The sequence below is a fragment of the Elephas maximus genome, chromosome 24 (genome assembly GCF_024166365.1).
Source record: "Elephas maximus indicus isolate mEleMax1 chromosome 24, mEleMax1 primary haplotype, whole genome shotgun sequence".
NCBI classification, from domain to species: domain Eukaryota; kingdom Metazoa; phylum Chordata; class Mammalia; order Proboscidea; family Elephantidae; genus Elephas; species Elephas maximus.
In genome coordinates, this window is record NC_064842.1 from 24395841 (window position 1) to 24411423 (window position 15583).

Consider the following 15583-nt stretch of genomic DNA (forward strand, 5'->3'; position numbering starts at 1 on the left):
TAGTTCTTCTGGTCTCAGGATGATATAGTCTCTGGTTCACGTGGCCCTTTCTGTCTCTTGGGCTCATAATTACCTTGTGTTGTTGGTGTTCTTCATTCTCCTTTGATCCAGGTGGGCTGAGACCAATTGATGCATCTTAGGTGTCTGCTTGCTAGCGTTTAAGACCCCAGATGCCACTCTTCAAAGTGGGATGCAGAATATTTTCTTAATAGATTTTACTATGCCAATTGACTTAGATGTCCCTTGAAATCATGGTCCCCAAACCCCTGCCCCTGCTACACTGGCCTTTGAAGCATTCAGCTTATTCAGGAAACTTCTTTGGTTTTGGTTTATTCCAGTTGTGCTGACCTCCCCTGTATTGTGTGTTGTCAGAAAGGCATTATATTTTAAGGCATTATCTTCAAAATCTTTTGAACTAGTTATCTACTTAAAATAAATATAGTGGTTATGTGATATTGAAAAAAATAAGATTATATGCATTACAATAACCATTATAATATCACTTGCAATATAATTCTCTTCTCCTGTGCATCCGTGCACTGTCAATATCCTCAGCCTTGCTACGTTCTCATTGTACACCCACTGCCTGGGTACTCTCAATCAGACCCGTGGCTTCAGCTGACATCTCTATACTGATGACTCCCAAATCTCTATGTTTTAGCCTCTGGGTTTCTCTTCACTAACAAATCTGTGCATTGAGTTGCCCACTGGCTATCTTTACTCAATGACTCACAGTTACAGAAAGCTCAAAATGTTTAAGTAAATTTATCAGCATCCTCATTTTCTAGTTTGTTCCATCTTCTCTACTCTCACTCAGAGAATGGCACCATTCAGCCAGCCATCTAAGCCAACAACATAAAGCTATTCTTTTTCTCCATCTTATTCATACTCTGCATTCAGTTTGCCACCAAGTCCCACAAATTCTGCCTCAGTAACATTGCTCAAATCCACTCCTTCATTTTCCTCCCCAATGCTACTGCCTTTGTGCAAGCTTTCAACAATATTCACTAAGACCATTGCTATAGAATCCTAAATTACTTCTCTCTTCCAGACCTTCCCAACCCCCATATGGACCTCTATATTACTGCTAGAATCATTGCTCTTAAATAGGGATCTTTCAGTGGCTCCCTGTCGTTACGACCATGTGCAAGTTCCACAGCTCTCAGTCTACTGCTCCACACTCAGCACCCATGAGTAGCTCATGCAACACAAATCTGCAGTTCCCAGAACATGGTATGCTGTCTTATAATCAGTTTCTTTGAACAGACTGTTCTCTCTACAAGAGTACTGGCCTAATATGTACCTGAACTTCAAGGTTCAGATAAACTTCAAGATTCAGATATAACAATATTTCCTTTAAGAAACCTTCCCTGTCCAACCTTGGTGAGTTGTTAATTTCTGTCTCTGTCTTCCATAGCCCCCTTTGTAGACTTCCATCATACAACCCCACAGATTGTATTCTTGCACTGTCTGTTCTGCCTCCTCCTATTAAACTGTGAGAGAGGAGACTGTGTCTTTGACTTTGCATTCCCACTATCTAAAACTCTGATTCTCAAAAGTTTTTCATCTCAAGTCCTCTTTACGCTATTAAAATTATTGACAGCCCTAAACAGCTTTTGTTTGTGGGGCTATGTATATCAATATTAAGATGTTAAAAATTAAAACAGAATTTAAGATGATATTTTAAAATAACAACAGCAAACTTATTAGCATGCTAACACAAATAACTCATTTTTAATGAGAAAACCTGGTGTCTTTGAGTCAATTGCAACTCATAGCAACACTATAGGACAGAGTAGAACTGCCCCATAGGGTTTCCAAGGAGTGTCTGGAGGATCTGAACTCCTGACCTTTTGGTTGGAAGCCGAGCTCTTAACTACTATGCCACTAGGGCTCCTTTTTAATGAAAAGTACCTATATTTTCTAAAACAAAAATTTAATGAGAGGAGTGGTATTGTTTTAGTTTTTGCAAATCTGTTTAACATCTGGCTTAATCGAAGACTGCTAGATTCTCATTTTTGTTTCTGAATTTAATGTTATGAGATGTCTTGTTTTGGTTGGTGTAAATGAAGGAAATCCAGCTTCATACAGATATACAGTTGAAAGGAGATGAATATTTTAATATCCTTTAAAAATAATTGTGTATATTTTACTTTGAAAATATACCCAAACTCAAAATAAAGTTTTTTATATATGAGATGCAATGTGGAATGTAAAACCATATCTATAAAGTTTTCAAACTACGCTTTATTACAATGCACTGGACTACCTTTTGTTTTGAATGAATCATTTATCCATATATGATTTTGTAACACCAAAAAAATTTTTTCTGGAAAATAATGGTTTACAGAGTCACTCAGATATTCCAAATTTTGTCACATTTCATTTTATAATATAAAAAAATAACATTCATTGCCCCACCAATCTCATCAGGAAACTCTTCAAATATAAGAAAATTGTAAAGCTAATGACGAGGAATACAACTTTTCCAAAAATTCTAATTTTTGCTTGAAAACTCGAATTTCATCATTGGCACCAAATATTGTCAACTGTCTTTCTTATAATGACAGCTCACTTCATTTATTTTTGAGAAAATGTATGCCAGATATCCAAGTCTGAGTAACGAGTGTTTGGTCTTTCAAGTACTTAATGGTGTGGCATGGAAAAAGTTCAGCTTGCAGGTCAAATAATCACACAAGTACTTTTCTTCAAGGCAATCATTGAACTTCAGTATGAAAGAGAAGTTCATGCTTACTTCACATTGTACAGGTAGAATATTAAAAAGATGTGAACTCAAGGACTGAGATTTAATAAAATTAATGAACTAGATTAGTTTTCTTGCTGCTTTATCAAGAAAATTCTAAAGTGAAACATGAGTAGGTGTGTATCGGTGAAGGATATAATGACCTCTAGTACAGTTTTGTGTCACTGCCTTGACTCCTGCTAAGGAATCAGCAGCTTTACTTACTTTTGCCTTTACACCAGTGCAAATATCAACACAGCATGTATAGTCTTAGTATTATCACGAAAACAATTTGACCTCATGTACTCCTTGAAAGAGTCTTGGAAACAGGGTTCAAGAAACCACAGTTCCAGAAATGCTGATCTAGACAATGCCTAAAACATCATGCAGGCCTAAAACATTTTGAATAAAGTATTGAATGAATGCATCCATATTGATTTCAGCTATAGCAATAACGATACGCCTTTTGATGGTTTAAAGAATAGATAGGTAGGTAGATAGACTGCATGTTCTCTGTGTGTATGTGTGTCTACACACAATGAAGATCTCACCTGCTTAATGAGAAGGTTTAGCAGACCCTTGATTCAAAAGTCATAATAATAATAATAAAAAAAGATTTAGTGCCCAAAATTTCCATTTTGATTTGGGAATATACAATGGAAGCCCAAAGAGAAAAGATCAAGTTATTCCATTAACTGCACCACCTTCAAGGGATTATCATAACATTTTGCTTCATTTTAGAGAGATCTATTAATTGAGGTTACTTTAATAATTTTGAAGAGCAACTACTTAAAACTCATAACCAAACCCACTGCTGTCGAGTCAATTCTGACTCATAGCAACCCTATAGGGTAGAGTAGAACTGCCCCACAGGGTTTCCAAGAAGTGCCTGGTGGGTTTGAACTGCTCACCTTTTAGTCAGCAGCCGTAGTTCTTTACCACTATGCCAACAGGGTTTCCATGAGCAACTACTTAGTCTACACAATATTTAACTGAACTACCATTGCATGGAAACCCTGGTGGTGTAGCGGTTAAGTGCTACGGCTGTTAACCAAAGAGTTGGCAGTTTGAATCCACCAGGCGCTCCTTGGAAACTCTATAGGGCAGTTCTACTCTGCCCTATAGGATCTCTATGAGTCGGAATCGACTTGACGGCACTGGGTTTACCCTTGTGCATCGATGACATAAGGGACAACCAAAGATTCAAAGTTTTAAAATGACTCTACTAAACCAAATTGAGTCAGGAATATTGAAGGACGGACATGGTGTGTCCTCTGGAGATCCAGTCTCCTACCCCCTAATAAGCCTATCTGTATTCGTTCCTTTATCAAAGATTAGGCCACAGAGTAGCTATGTCCTAAAACCTTACTTGACACAGAAATGCAGAACTTTGGCCAGCAACCCTGAGGCCTCATTCGCTTATATCCTAATCTCATTCTAATGCCATACAAGCCCAAACGTTAATGCTAACTCCAGCTTCTTTCTGTCTGTACGTGTGCCATAAAGTGTGTGCACAATCAGAGGAAACCATAGTGCTTATTCCACCGGTGGAAAATCCTCATCAGCACCGGGTGGAGAAGTGGTTAGCTCTGCAATTCCATTGACACTGTGTGAAAAGGAAGTGGATTACGTAAATTAACATGGCTGGTGTAGCCTCTCTTTCCGAAAGGTGTGTTTCTTAACTTGTATCCTGGTAGCATGACAAGTGTAAACTTGAAAAAGTTCAACAAGGAAACTTCAAGGACAACAAGGATTCCTGACAATAGAGTAAGTATATTTTGTGCAGGGCGCTTAGGTGCCCTTGGACCATGATTGCCAAACTGTCCAGGTACAAACTAAACAGATGTGAGGTGATCAGCCATCCTCTCTAGGAGAACACATGTGGAGAACTTGTCTGTCAGTGAAACCTGTTTGCAAAGGGAGGAGAAGTGAGATTTGCCATTGGCCTTAATGAAGCTTGCATAATTCGGTGCTGAAAGCAAACGGCGAGGTTGGTTTTCTCCCTCCCTTCTGTAATACTTCTCTCATGTACTCTTAAAAAAGTCGTTTTGACCCTTGCTGATCTGTGGAGGCAGAGTGCCCAATTAAATTACTTTCATTATAAAAGCACATACAGCCAAATACTTTTTATAGCACGCGGCTCTAAACCTATAATAAGCACCAAGGAAAAGCCGCACAAAAGCTTTTTAAAATTAAATGGAGACTTTTAGACAATTGGTGATACCAAAAAAGGTCAGACAGAGTGCCTCATGGTGCAGGGTTCAATCGGCAGAGAAATTATGAAGCTGACATTCTGAAATGAGAGAACATTTTAATATTCATTCTTTTGGGGTCAGGGGAAGGCGACTCAGAATAATAATTATATCCAAACAGAAGATGAAGAACTTCCAGGAAGAATTACCTTCAAAGCAGGGTATAGCCCTCCTCTAAATGTTCATATTAATACACGATAATAACTTGTATTTTCTGACTGTTGACTATGTGCCAAGTACATACTCAGTGCTTTATTTGAATTTTATCATTTGATTTTCACAATAACTCTATGAGGTAGGCATTATTATTCCTAACATACAGATGAGAAAACTATGCCTTATAGTTTATAGAATTTGCCTGAAGTTATTAAGGCATTAAATTACTCTGATGCAGGACAGATTTCAGTGGAGCTTCCAGACTAAGATGGACTAGGAAGAAAGGCCTGGCTATCTACTTCCAAAAATCAGGCCATGAAAACCATATGGATCACAACCAGTCTGATCCCATTGTGCTTGGGGTTGCCATGAGTCAGGGGCCAACTCAATGACAGCTAACAACAGCAACAAACATGGTGGAGACAGTATCCAAACCCAGAATCCCTAATTCTAGAAACTACATTCTTATAGTAGCTTCCTAGAACTTCTATGATATTCTATTGCTTTGTTATTAATTTAGACAATAAATATCTACTACTGCTAGGTATCAGGTACTGCTAGATATTGCCAGTATATGAACAAGAAATAGTTCTTACCCTTAATAAACAGTCTGTCTCATCAGCACATCATTTCTTGGAATTGGTTTGGTAAGATATTTATTGTCATGTCTCTTTTCACAGAAGGAAAACTACAATAGGGGATGTCCAGCACTTGACACTCAGTGGAAAGCAGAATTACTGTCCATTGATTTCAGCAAGTGTTCTGTCCACTAGACCTCACCATATGTCTTCTGGGGGGCCAAGAAAGTATCATTTGAGGATATAAAGAGCCCAAAAGAACCTGGTACAACCACTTGATAGACCTCTCTAGGTAGGGAAGCTACTTTAATACTTTACACTTTAACCCAGCCATAAGACAAACGATGATTAATTTTTTTAAAAGGCAAATTAGGATCAGTGAAAATATAAGAAAAGAAGGGGAAAAAAATAAATGCAGCCTTGTTTAGTAATACGTGGCACATTAACTTCATATTATGAATTAATCATCACTTTTTATTTAAACACCCAGTAACAACATGGAAATTATTTGTAATACATAAGTAAAACTCACAATTCACCAAAATTACAAATTAATATAACTACACCTAAACAAAAATAGTTACAATAGTTAATGTTCTAGATAAGAAGTCAGCAATGTTTTCCATAAACACTCTGGGAGTTAATGTTTTACAGTGTCTGTTGTAACTACTCAGTGTTGGTATAGTAGCACAAAAAGAGTCATTCATAGACCATATGTAAATAAATGAGTGTGACTGTGTCTCAATAAAACTTTATTTACAAAAACATTCGGAGGATCCGATTTGGACTGAGGGCCATGGTTTGCTGACTCCTATGCTAGAATAGTGGATTCTGAAGGAATTTAAAGACATTTACACTAGTGTTTCTAGTAATATTTTATAATAGTGTTTAACAATAAATTTTAAAAGGAGAAAATGTACACATCTCATCAATCAAGCTACACATTAGCTCACTTGAACTCAAACTATCAGCTATTTTTTCACTCAATCTACCTTTCTCCCTTTGAAATAATCTGCAAATTAAGGCCAAGTTTCAGGGCAAGGAATCCGTATAAAATATTCAGCTAGCCAGCAAAACTCTCACCCTTGTTGGTTAAACAATTCAAAATTCATGACCTGACCATCAATCAGTCAATTAACAAGCATTTACAAACCGGTTACAAAGTACATTGCTTGTTATCAGCACAGTGGGGATTCACACCTGTCAGGCAGTTTTCCTGCTGTCCGAGAAGCTAAAATCTAATAGATGACGTAACTGGATTGATTTTATTTATGTGGCGAAACACTGGGCACAAAAAGAGCAGCCATAAAACAACCAGCATGTCCAGTAACAAGAAGCAAAGAACTACCACGTTGCACAGGGTGGTAAAAATCTTCACTGCACCTATTTTCAATAGAAGTACATTCAACTTTAGTATATGTGTAAGTACGTATATATGTCTGTCTGTCTGTCTGTCTATCTATCTATCTATCTCCACCTAATATGCTTTATTTAGTATTAGAAGCCCTGGTGGCACAGTGGTTAAGCACTAAGCTGCTAACTGAACTGTCAGTGGTTCGAACCCACCAGCCGCTCCATGGGAGAAAAATATAGCAGTGTGCTTCCATAAAGATTTACAGCCTTGGCAAGCCTGTGGAACAGTTCTATTCTGTCCAGTAGGGTTGCTATGAGTCAGAATCAACTTGACAGCAACAGGTTACGGTTACGGGTTATGTTTAATATGCTTACTGATTGGACTTAGAATATTTTGGAAACAAATGACCAATAATTTACTGATTTCAGGTTCTTATTTAATATTAGTTTTCCAAGCTTCTGGAGTCCCTGGGTGGCACAAATAGTTAAGTGCTCAGCTGCCAACTGAAAGGTTGGAGGTTTGAGTCTACCCAGAGGCGCCTCAAAAGAAAGGCCTGGCAATCTACTTTCAAAAAATCAGCCACTGAAGACCCTACGGAGCACAGTTCTACTCTGGCCCATGTGGGGTCACCAGATTGGGTTCCATGATAACTGGTTGGGTTTTCTGTTTGTTTCTTTTCCAGGCTTTCATTAACCTTTATGATGGTAGCAAAGGGCATAGTCACTTGGTAAAGTATACCAATATCATACCACAAAAAATACAGGGAAATACATTGCCACTGGATAAGGCTAGAATTTTTCTAAAAGTAAAATAATTTAAAAATAATCATATACTAACTACCTTCCAAAGTGTAAAGTAGGCTGTGGGAGGAAATCAGTTGGCGACGGGGCTGCAGCTAAGTCAAGAATATACCACCCTAAGGTGGGCACTGAGGCTTCCACTTCTAGATGCCAAGAAGACTGACAGAATGGACACTGCTTTTGGAAGACAGTATTGATGGGGGGGGTGGGGGGCTGGAGTATGTTAGGCAAGATTAGTTGAATGAATAAGTAGTTGGCTGTTAAAAAATCAGGCCCAGAGATGATAAGGGCCTGAAATAAGAATGCAGAAATAAAATAGAATTAAGAATATTTACATACTCATGATCAGAATCAGATCGTGGTAATTAATTATATGTGAGGCATAAAACCAAAACCAAAAACCAAGCCCACTGCCCTCCAGTCAACTCCAACTCATAGTGACCCTACAGGACAGAGCAGGACTGCCCCATAGGTTTCCAAGGCTGTAATCTTTATGGAAGCAGAGTGCTACATCTTTCTCCCTTGAAGTGGCTGGTGGGTTTGGATTGCCAATTTTTGACTGGCAGCTGAGCACCTAACCACTGTGCCACCAGGGCATAGGGAATGAAAAATAAGCAACTACAAATTCTAGCTTAGATGATTTGGTGAAATGCTGAAGATCAAAAGGATTTGGGGGAGGGAGAAGATTAAGGAGATTTCTTTGTAAGGATTAGGTTTGAAGTGTGTTTGAAATATCCATGTGGAGGAAATGCTAGATATGTGAATCACTATTAAATTATTCTAAAATTCAGCATTTATTAAATGTGTTCTACATATCAGACACTGTGCTAAGCACTTTATATGTATCATCTCATTGAATCCTAACTTTTGCCCTCAGAGGGGAGGTTAAAGTAACTTCAAAGTATACACATTTAATGGCAAAGCCTGGATTTGAACTCGTTAATTCATAATTATAAAATGGACTCTTAACCACTGTCATATATTGCTACAGAAAAAAAGAAAAAGGCTCAATCTGAAGAATACTACAAAAAAAAAAAATCATTGCTTTTGTCAATACTATTTGGCCTTCATCACGTGTCTTTGCTCAATAGAAGACTTGACAGAGGGCATTACACTTTCTTCATTTCACTAACATCTAAGTTTGGGAGGTTTATAAGGCCCCGGATGTGTTCAAGTCCTCCTAAGTCAACATTCTTGCCAACTTGACCGTGATCCAACACGTACAACATGGCCAGCAAAAGCAAGGCTCTGGCTTTGGGTCAATATCAATTTGGGAACAGACAAAGGGGCAGATTTGTGGGTTTTCAGCCATGTTTGAAAGTAACCAAGGCTATATAGCTTGGCTGCAGTGAATATTAACTCAGGGCCAAAATATACCCATTCATAAAGTGGAGTTTGTTCCCCAACTTCTTGTGGTGAAAATCTCCGGGTTTTTGGCAGCATCCACAACCTGGCACTCAACTGAAATGGTGCTGCCAGGATGCAAAATGAAAAATTCTAAAGCCACCAGAGGCTCAGTGTTGAGAAGTCAATGGTCCCCAAAAAAGCTATTTTAGTCCTGGGTCAATTAAGTTGATCCATGGTAACTTCCAATCCAGCTGTAGAAATATCTTATATAATTTTCCCCAAAGAACAGGGATCATATTTAGTCACCTTAAATCCTACAAATGATTGGTGTAGTGAGACAGAGCGTATGAAGTACTAAGCACAGTGCCTAAAACACAGGAATCGTTCAACATATGCTAGCTGTTACTGTTATTAGTCGCAGTGCCAATATGGGAGCTTACAGAACGTTTGCTAAATTGTTGACCTTGCCAGGCCTTATTGAACAATTATTCATTTTAAAGAAAAAGTGGAAAACAGCAGCTCCAAAATAAGGGAAATCTAATTCTATTTGTATAGCATCTATTAAAGATAATATAAAATATTGACCTTTAAGAGAAAAATATTCACAAGACAGTACATTAAAAAAAAAAAATAAATAAAAGCTACAATTCAATTATACTTTAGAAAACACTTATTTTTCCCTTTTAGTCTCATAACAGAATATTTATAGAAATAACTTAAGCACTGTTTTATGCTTACTCAAGGGAGCTGTTTCATGCGTTTAGCATTTCTGGCATGTAAGTTAGTGAGGATGCCTTGTATAGGGATAAATAAATTGAAGTAATGGTCTCATCCTTCTGAAAGCAGATTTAAATATCATTGACATTCCAACTAAGTAATATTTCTCGCATTACACCGAGGAAATAAGAGTTAGAAAGTAGAGGATATTGACCAAATTCATAAGTCTCTATTGACTCTGAGTGCTAATCTAAATGTGATACACATATCAACAAGGAACTGTCAAGTTTTAATTAAAACAAATTAATACAGTTATGACACAATCAACGTAACTTTGCTTTTATTTCCCTTTTAATTTTTGTAATCCCTAATTGATATCGCTATACTTACCCTTCAAGATGCTTAAGAAACCAACATAAAACAAAGATGAGTTTCAATAAGGCACAAACATATTTATGAAAGTTCTCACAATAAATGCATAGTTTGTCCAGGCCAGGAAGTGTTGACTTGGTCAATATAAATGTCACTCTTGAATATGTTAGTTTAGATCTGAATAAAATGTATCATTTGTACACAGTTCTAATTAATACTTTAACATAAGACAAGATGTTAACTGACTTGACCAAAGTCACAAATCGTGTAGACAATGAAGCCAAGACTAGAATCCAAGTCTCCAAGTTTTGTTATTTGTGTCATTTTAACTACTAAAATATAAGAGGAAAGATTCTGTAAGTTGGTACGAATGACACTTAAATTTGTAAAAATAATAATACTATCTGTTCATGCAACTAACGGGGTGTAAGCGAGTGGATGGGCACATAGGGCCAATGGGATTTAAGTAATTTGATCTTCAGGTCTATTGGTTTTGTTAGCGACCAAGTGAACCTGATGGAAACAAAGGCACATTTCACAAGAGTGGAAGAAAATTGATTTCAGTCAATCCTTTTAGCATTTTCCAGGTGACTACATCTTCATAAAATCCCCTGGCAAAACCAAGTGGTTGCATTGCTTCACAGATTTTGGCTAAAACATTAAAGAAATGGAATGATTTATGCAGGAGAACAGCAAATGAGTTGCATGTATCTAAATACTTGTCCCTTGAACCAAAAGCTGAATGTGAATTGCCAAATTAATTATTTGTTCATTTTCTTCTATGATTCCATGGTCTGAAATCCCTTTCCCTACCCTTTGTTGAGGAGACAAATTTTACTCATCTTCAAAGTCCATCTTAAACGTATCTCATCATTCTGGAGTCCCCTCTTATCAGCTCTGGTTCCCTTCCTCATCCTCTGCAATGTTTATTTTTTTCATGCCACACTGTTATATTATTTTGTCCTATTTCATATTTTTTCTAATTGTTTCATGAGTGCAATCCCCATTTCCTCAACCAAATTATACACTTAACACTCCTTCTGAACTTCCCACACTGTAGAAAGATATTACACACTTTCTATTGCTTGATGAATTTATAATAAAGGGACCATTTCAGTGAAATGTCCTTCATTTGGATTGACACTATGTAAAAATAATTTTTCTGTCCTTCGTAGCCTGCTAGAAAGGTTGTTTTTTGTTTTCTTTTTTTCACTTCATTAAAATATAAACTTCTTTTTTGCTTACTTTAGCCTGAATGTTTCAACAGCCTGTTAATGAAAAATGCATTTATATTGTCCATTCCAATACAAATTCTTTGTTATGTCTTAGAAGCCGTGAAGACAATAATTATGCAGTTAAAATGTCATGCATCGTGTTTAATGCTATTCCTAGCACTTGAATGTGTTAGATTCTACTTGATCTTGAAATACATGGGATTCTGATCCACACAGAGGTATCTGAGCTGGGGGGAAGGTGACTCCCACAGTAAGGTGAACTGGAGAATGGTATTTCTTTCATATCTATCACCAATCTCATCTTCTGTATTCGGTGTTTCCTCGAAAGAGAATTTCACTCACAGAAGTAGGTAAGTGCCGGTTCTAGGAACTAAAAACTGTACTGGTTCTAAGCACTAAAAACTGACTGGGGTTTCTGAGAAACAGTCATCATTAACCCGCATTGACTCTGGATTTTTGTTACATTTCCAGCCTTTAATGGAGCACCCCTTTAATTGATTCACTTGAATAAAATTACGGTTATTTAAAATTTCAAAAAGAAGGAAACGTTATTCACCCAGAAAAAAGTGTACTCAGAGAGACCTAAGCTGGTATCAGTTATTTTTGTTTTCATTATGTTCAAGGAGATGACCAGTTGATTGTATGACAGGAGACTTAATATGCTCATTTTTAACATAAATTACAAAAACTTTGGTTCCTCTTTAAATTTAATAGAAAAATCTAAAAAAGCAAAACAAAACAAAACATGAAAGTTTCCCATATTTCTACAGACAAAATCCCTTTCAGTTTGGAATTCAGCAATTGAAAATATCAGGAGCATTTAAAATATGTTCATGCTTAAGTCTTTGTTTGCTTGGTAGCTATTTGCAACGTAGAAATATTCCGACTTGCTGAAGGTGGGGAGTTACATGGCCCGACAGCATTACTGTTTCATTTTAATAATCCGAGCTTAATCTTTCATACAATTTCCTATTCTATTTTTAAGCTTTTTTGTTTTTTGTCTCTGAATAAGTGACAAAATTATTCATCATCAGTGAATTTATTAACTTGGCAATATGAATAAGATACGAACAATACAAGCAAAGGAAATAGGCTGGGGGAAAGTTTCAGTTTTAGTGCAACATATGTTCTTACCCTATGTATTCTGGATGATCCTGATTGAAGCAACACAAAATATCTCAAAATATGAATAAGCGTGGCTCATTAGGCTACAGGCTTGGACATACGGCACGCCAAACCCTTCCACTGATCCACAGTAATTAGAATAACGACACAGATACAACACGGTCTGCAAGTGTCAGCTCTGCTCTTCAAAACTTGGTGCTATCGTAGGTCTCCTCCGGATGTATTTTTAGAGCCCACTTCCTAGCACCATTCTTAACAATGCTGCTGATCCCTGAGCTGGAACAAAAGCTTTCAGAAGCAATCCATTGCTCTTGCCCTTATGGGTGCCAAACACACACACAATGTCCTTTTATTTACAGAAATACACACACAGATCTACTCTGCATGTGCTCAGCATGCAACACAAATACCATCCCTTTCCCACAGGCAACAGGAAGGATGTGGTTTGAAGGACACGCTTGCTTCATCTGAATGTTTAGTTGTTCCTCAAAGGCCTCTTGTTTCTACGCCGAGTTGCTGCCACGCTACATACGTTTAAGAAGATACAACCTGGCCATGTCCCTTTTCATTTAACGGAATATGGTATTAAAGTAAAGCATGCAATTCTTCTTTTCCCCTTACCTTCAGTGGACACATGCTGAAAGCGTGTTCATAATTAAAAGACATTTCCGCGAGCTGATGACCCAGTAATTCTTTACGTATACAGGTCAGTTGCAACAAGACTGTACTAAAATCACCAGATGAAATGGTCAGAATTACCCAGTGGCTTGATAAAATCAGCTTACTTTGAGTCTAATCCAGGGATAAATATACAGAAAGCTCCAAGCAGTGGAAACTGTAAACATTGTAGAACTACCCCCAAAACTGTAATACTGGCAGGTTTGTCACTGCCAGGAAAATAAATATTTGCTGAATTATGGGACACTATCTTGGCTTTTTTTTTATCTTGGCTTTAAGGGATACTGGTGGCACAGCGGTTAAAGGGCTCAGCTGCTAACCGAAAGATTGGTGACTTGAATCTACCAGCTGCTCTGCAGGAAGAAGATACGATAATCTGCTCCTGTAAAGATTATAGCCTTGGAAACCCAATGGGGTGGTTCTACTCTGTCATATAGGGTCGCTATGAGTCAGAACTGACTCTATAGAAACGGGGTTTTCAGGGTGGATCATGGTTTTAGGAGCCCTGATGGCACAGTGCGTAAGCACTCTCCTGCTAACCAAGAGGTCAGTGGTTCGAACCTACCAGCTGCCCTATGGGAGAAAGATATGGCAGTCTGCTTCTGTGAAGATTTACAGCTTTGGAAACTCTGTGGGGGCAGTTCTACTCTGTCCTAAAGGGCCACTATGAGTTGGAATTCAACTCAATAGTAATGGGTTTTGGTTTGGGTTTATCTTGGTTTTACCTCAATGAAAACTAGGGCTAAATATTCACCAGGTGCCGTTTAAAGTGGAAAAGTGTAACACGTAGTACAGAGGACTAATTCAATTCACCCCACTTCCAACAACTCGGAACAAACAAACCACTAAACCTGGTTACTAGTTCAATAGATCCTGCATCCCCAGAGCCAGCCTGCTTCACTATTTCATGAACGCTCACGCTCTCTCACTCTGAATGTCTGATCCACAGTCCTGTACCCATTTTACTTTCTTTTCTGTTCCCAAGCCATCCCCTCTCTCCAGGTTGTTAATCTATAGATCTCTTCTTTGGAGTCTAGTACCTTGCATCTCCCTGGAGACCCAACTAACCCAATATTTCTTAGCCAATTTTTTTTTCCAACTTTCTGCAGATTAAAAGTCACCTTATACCCTTAAGCTTACCTTAGAAAAAGATGTCTTCACTTGCTTCCTGAGCTTTGCATACACAGCCTATTCCTCTTCATGACCCCCTTTAAAGTTACTGGTTCATGAGAATCCATAATTTGAAAAACAGCTTTGGTAACCCTGTAGGCAAGTTGCAGCTAGTGTTTCCTTCTGAATTACTAGACGAGGACTCTTTCCTTCAACCACTTCCCACTTTTACTAATCAGTACTATTCTGTGTGATATATGAATCTTCCTAGAACTACAGAAGTAGAAATTAAGAGGCAAAAAAAGGGGAATTAGATGAAAATATGTTATTGATAACATCAAACTGAAAATACCAGGTTCTGAAAAAGTGTACACAAGTCCATCTACCAGGTGGAACATTACTTTCAATCCAGGGTATTATATAAACATTTACATTTCCTTTCCCAAGTAGAAACAAATAGCTTTTTACCAAATGTCTGTGCCCCGGTCCTTCAGAAATCCATATCTGGCTCTAGGATGCCAGGAAAATTTCACATTGTGTCATGTTTCACATTGAGAAGTTTGTACAGCTCTTGTGTAAACCTTGGTCTCTAAGACACATTCCAAACTGAATTTATTTCAGATTCCAAACTGAGTTTATTCCATTCCACTCACTTAAAATTCCAATTGCGATTGGAAAATACACACTTCATTTACCTTCTGTGCAGTGTTCAATGAACCACATATGTCATGTTTTGCCCCGGTAGGCTGCATTTCAATCCCAAAGGCATCTGTGAATCAGCTGATTAAAGTTTTGCTATTTCTTGAAATGGGCATTATAATATGCACTGTCATTTTTTGAGACTGTAACATAAATCTGGAAAAGCATTATGATGGTTGCTACTCTTCCCCCACACCTATATTATTGACTTGCCAGCAAACAAAATCAAATGAACACATCAAGTTTCAAATGCAGAGAAATCAACTTCCCTATCCTGTTGCATGGGAGCCCTCGTGGCACAGTGGTTAAAGCATTCAGGTAATCAAAGGGTTGGGAGTATGAATCCACCAGCTGCTCTATGAAAGAAGGATGTGGCAATTTGCTTTCATAAAGACTTATAGCTTTGGAAACCCTATA

At 37.7% G+C, this 15583-nt stretch overlaps 1 protein-coding gene across 12 annotated transcripts in view; it reads right to left on the minus strand.

Annotated features, from left to right (window-relative positions):
* The window catches only part of CHRM3 (cholinergic receptor muscarinic 3), a 552731-nt gene that overhangs the window by 203436 nt on the left and 333712 nt on the right, over positions 1-15583 (minus strand). The gene's annotated exons all lie outside the window — the stretch shown is intronic.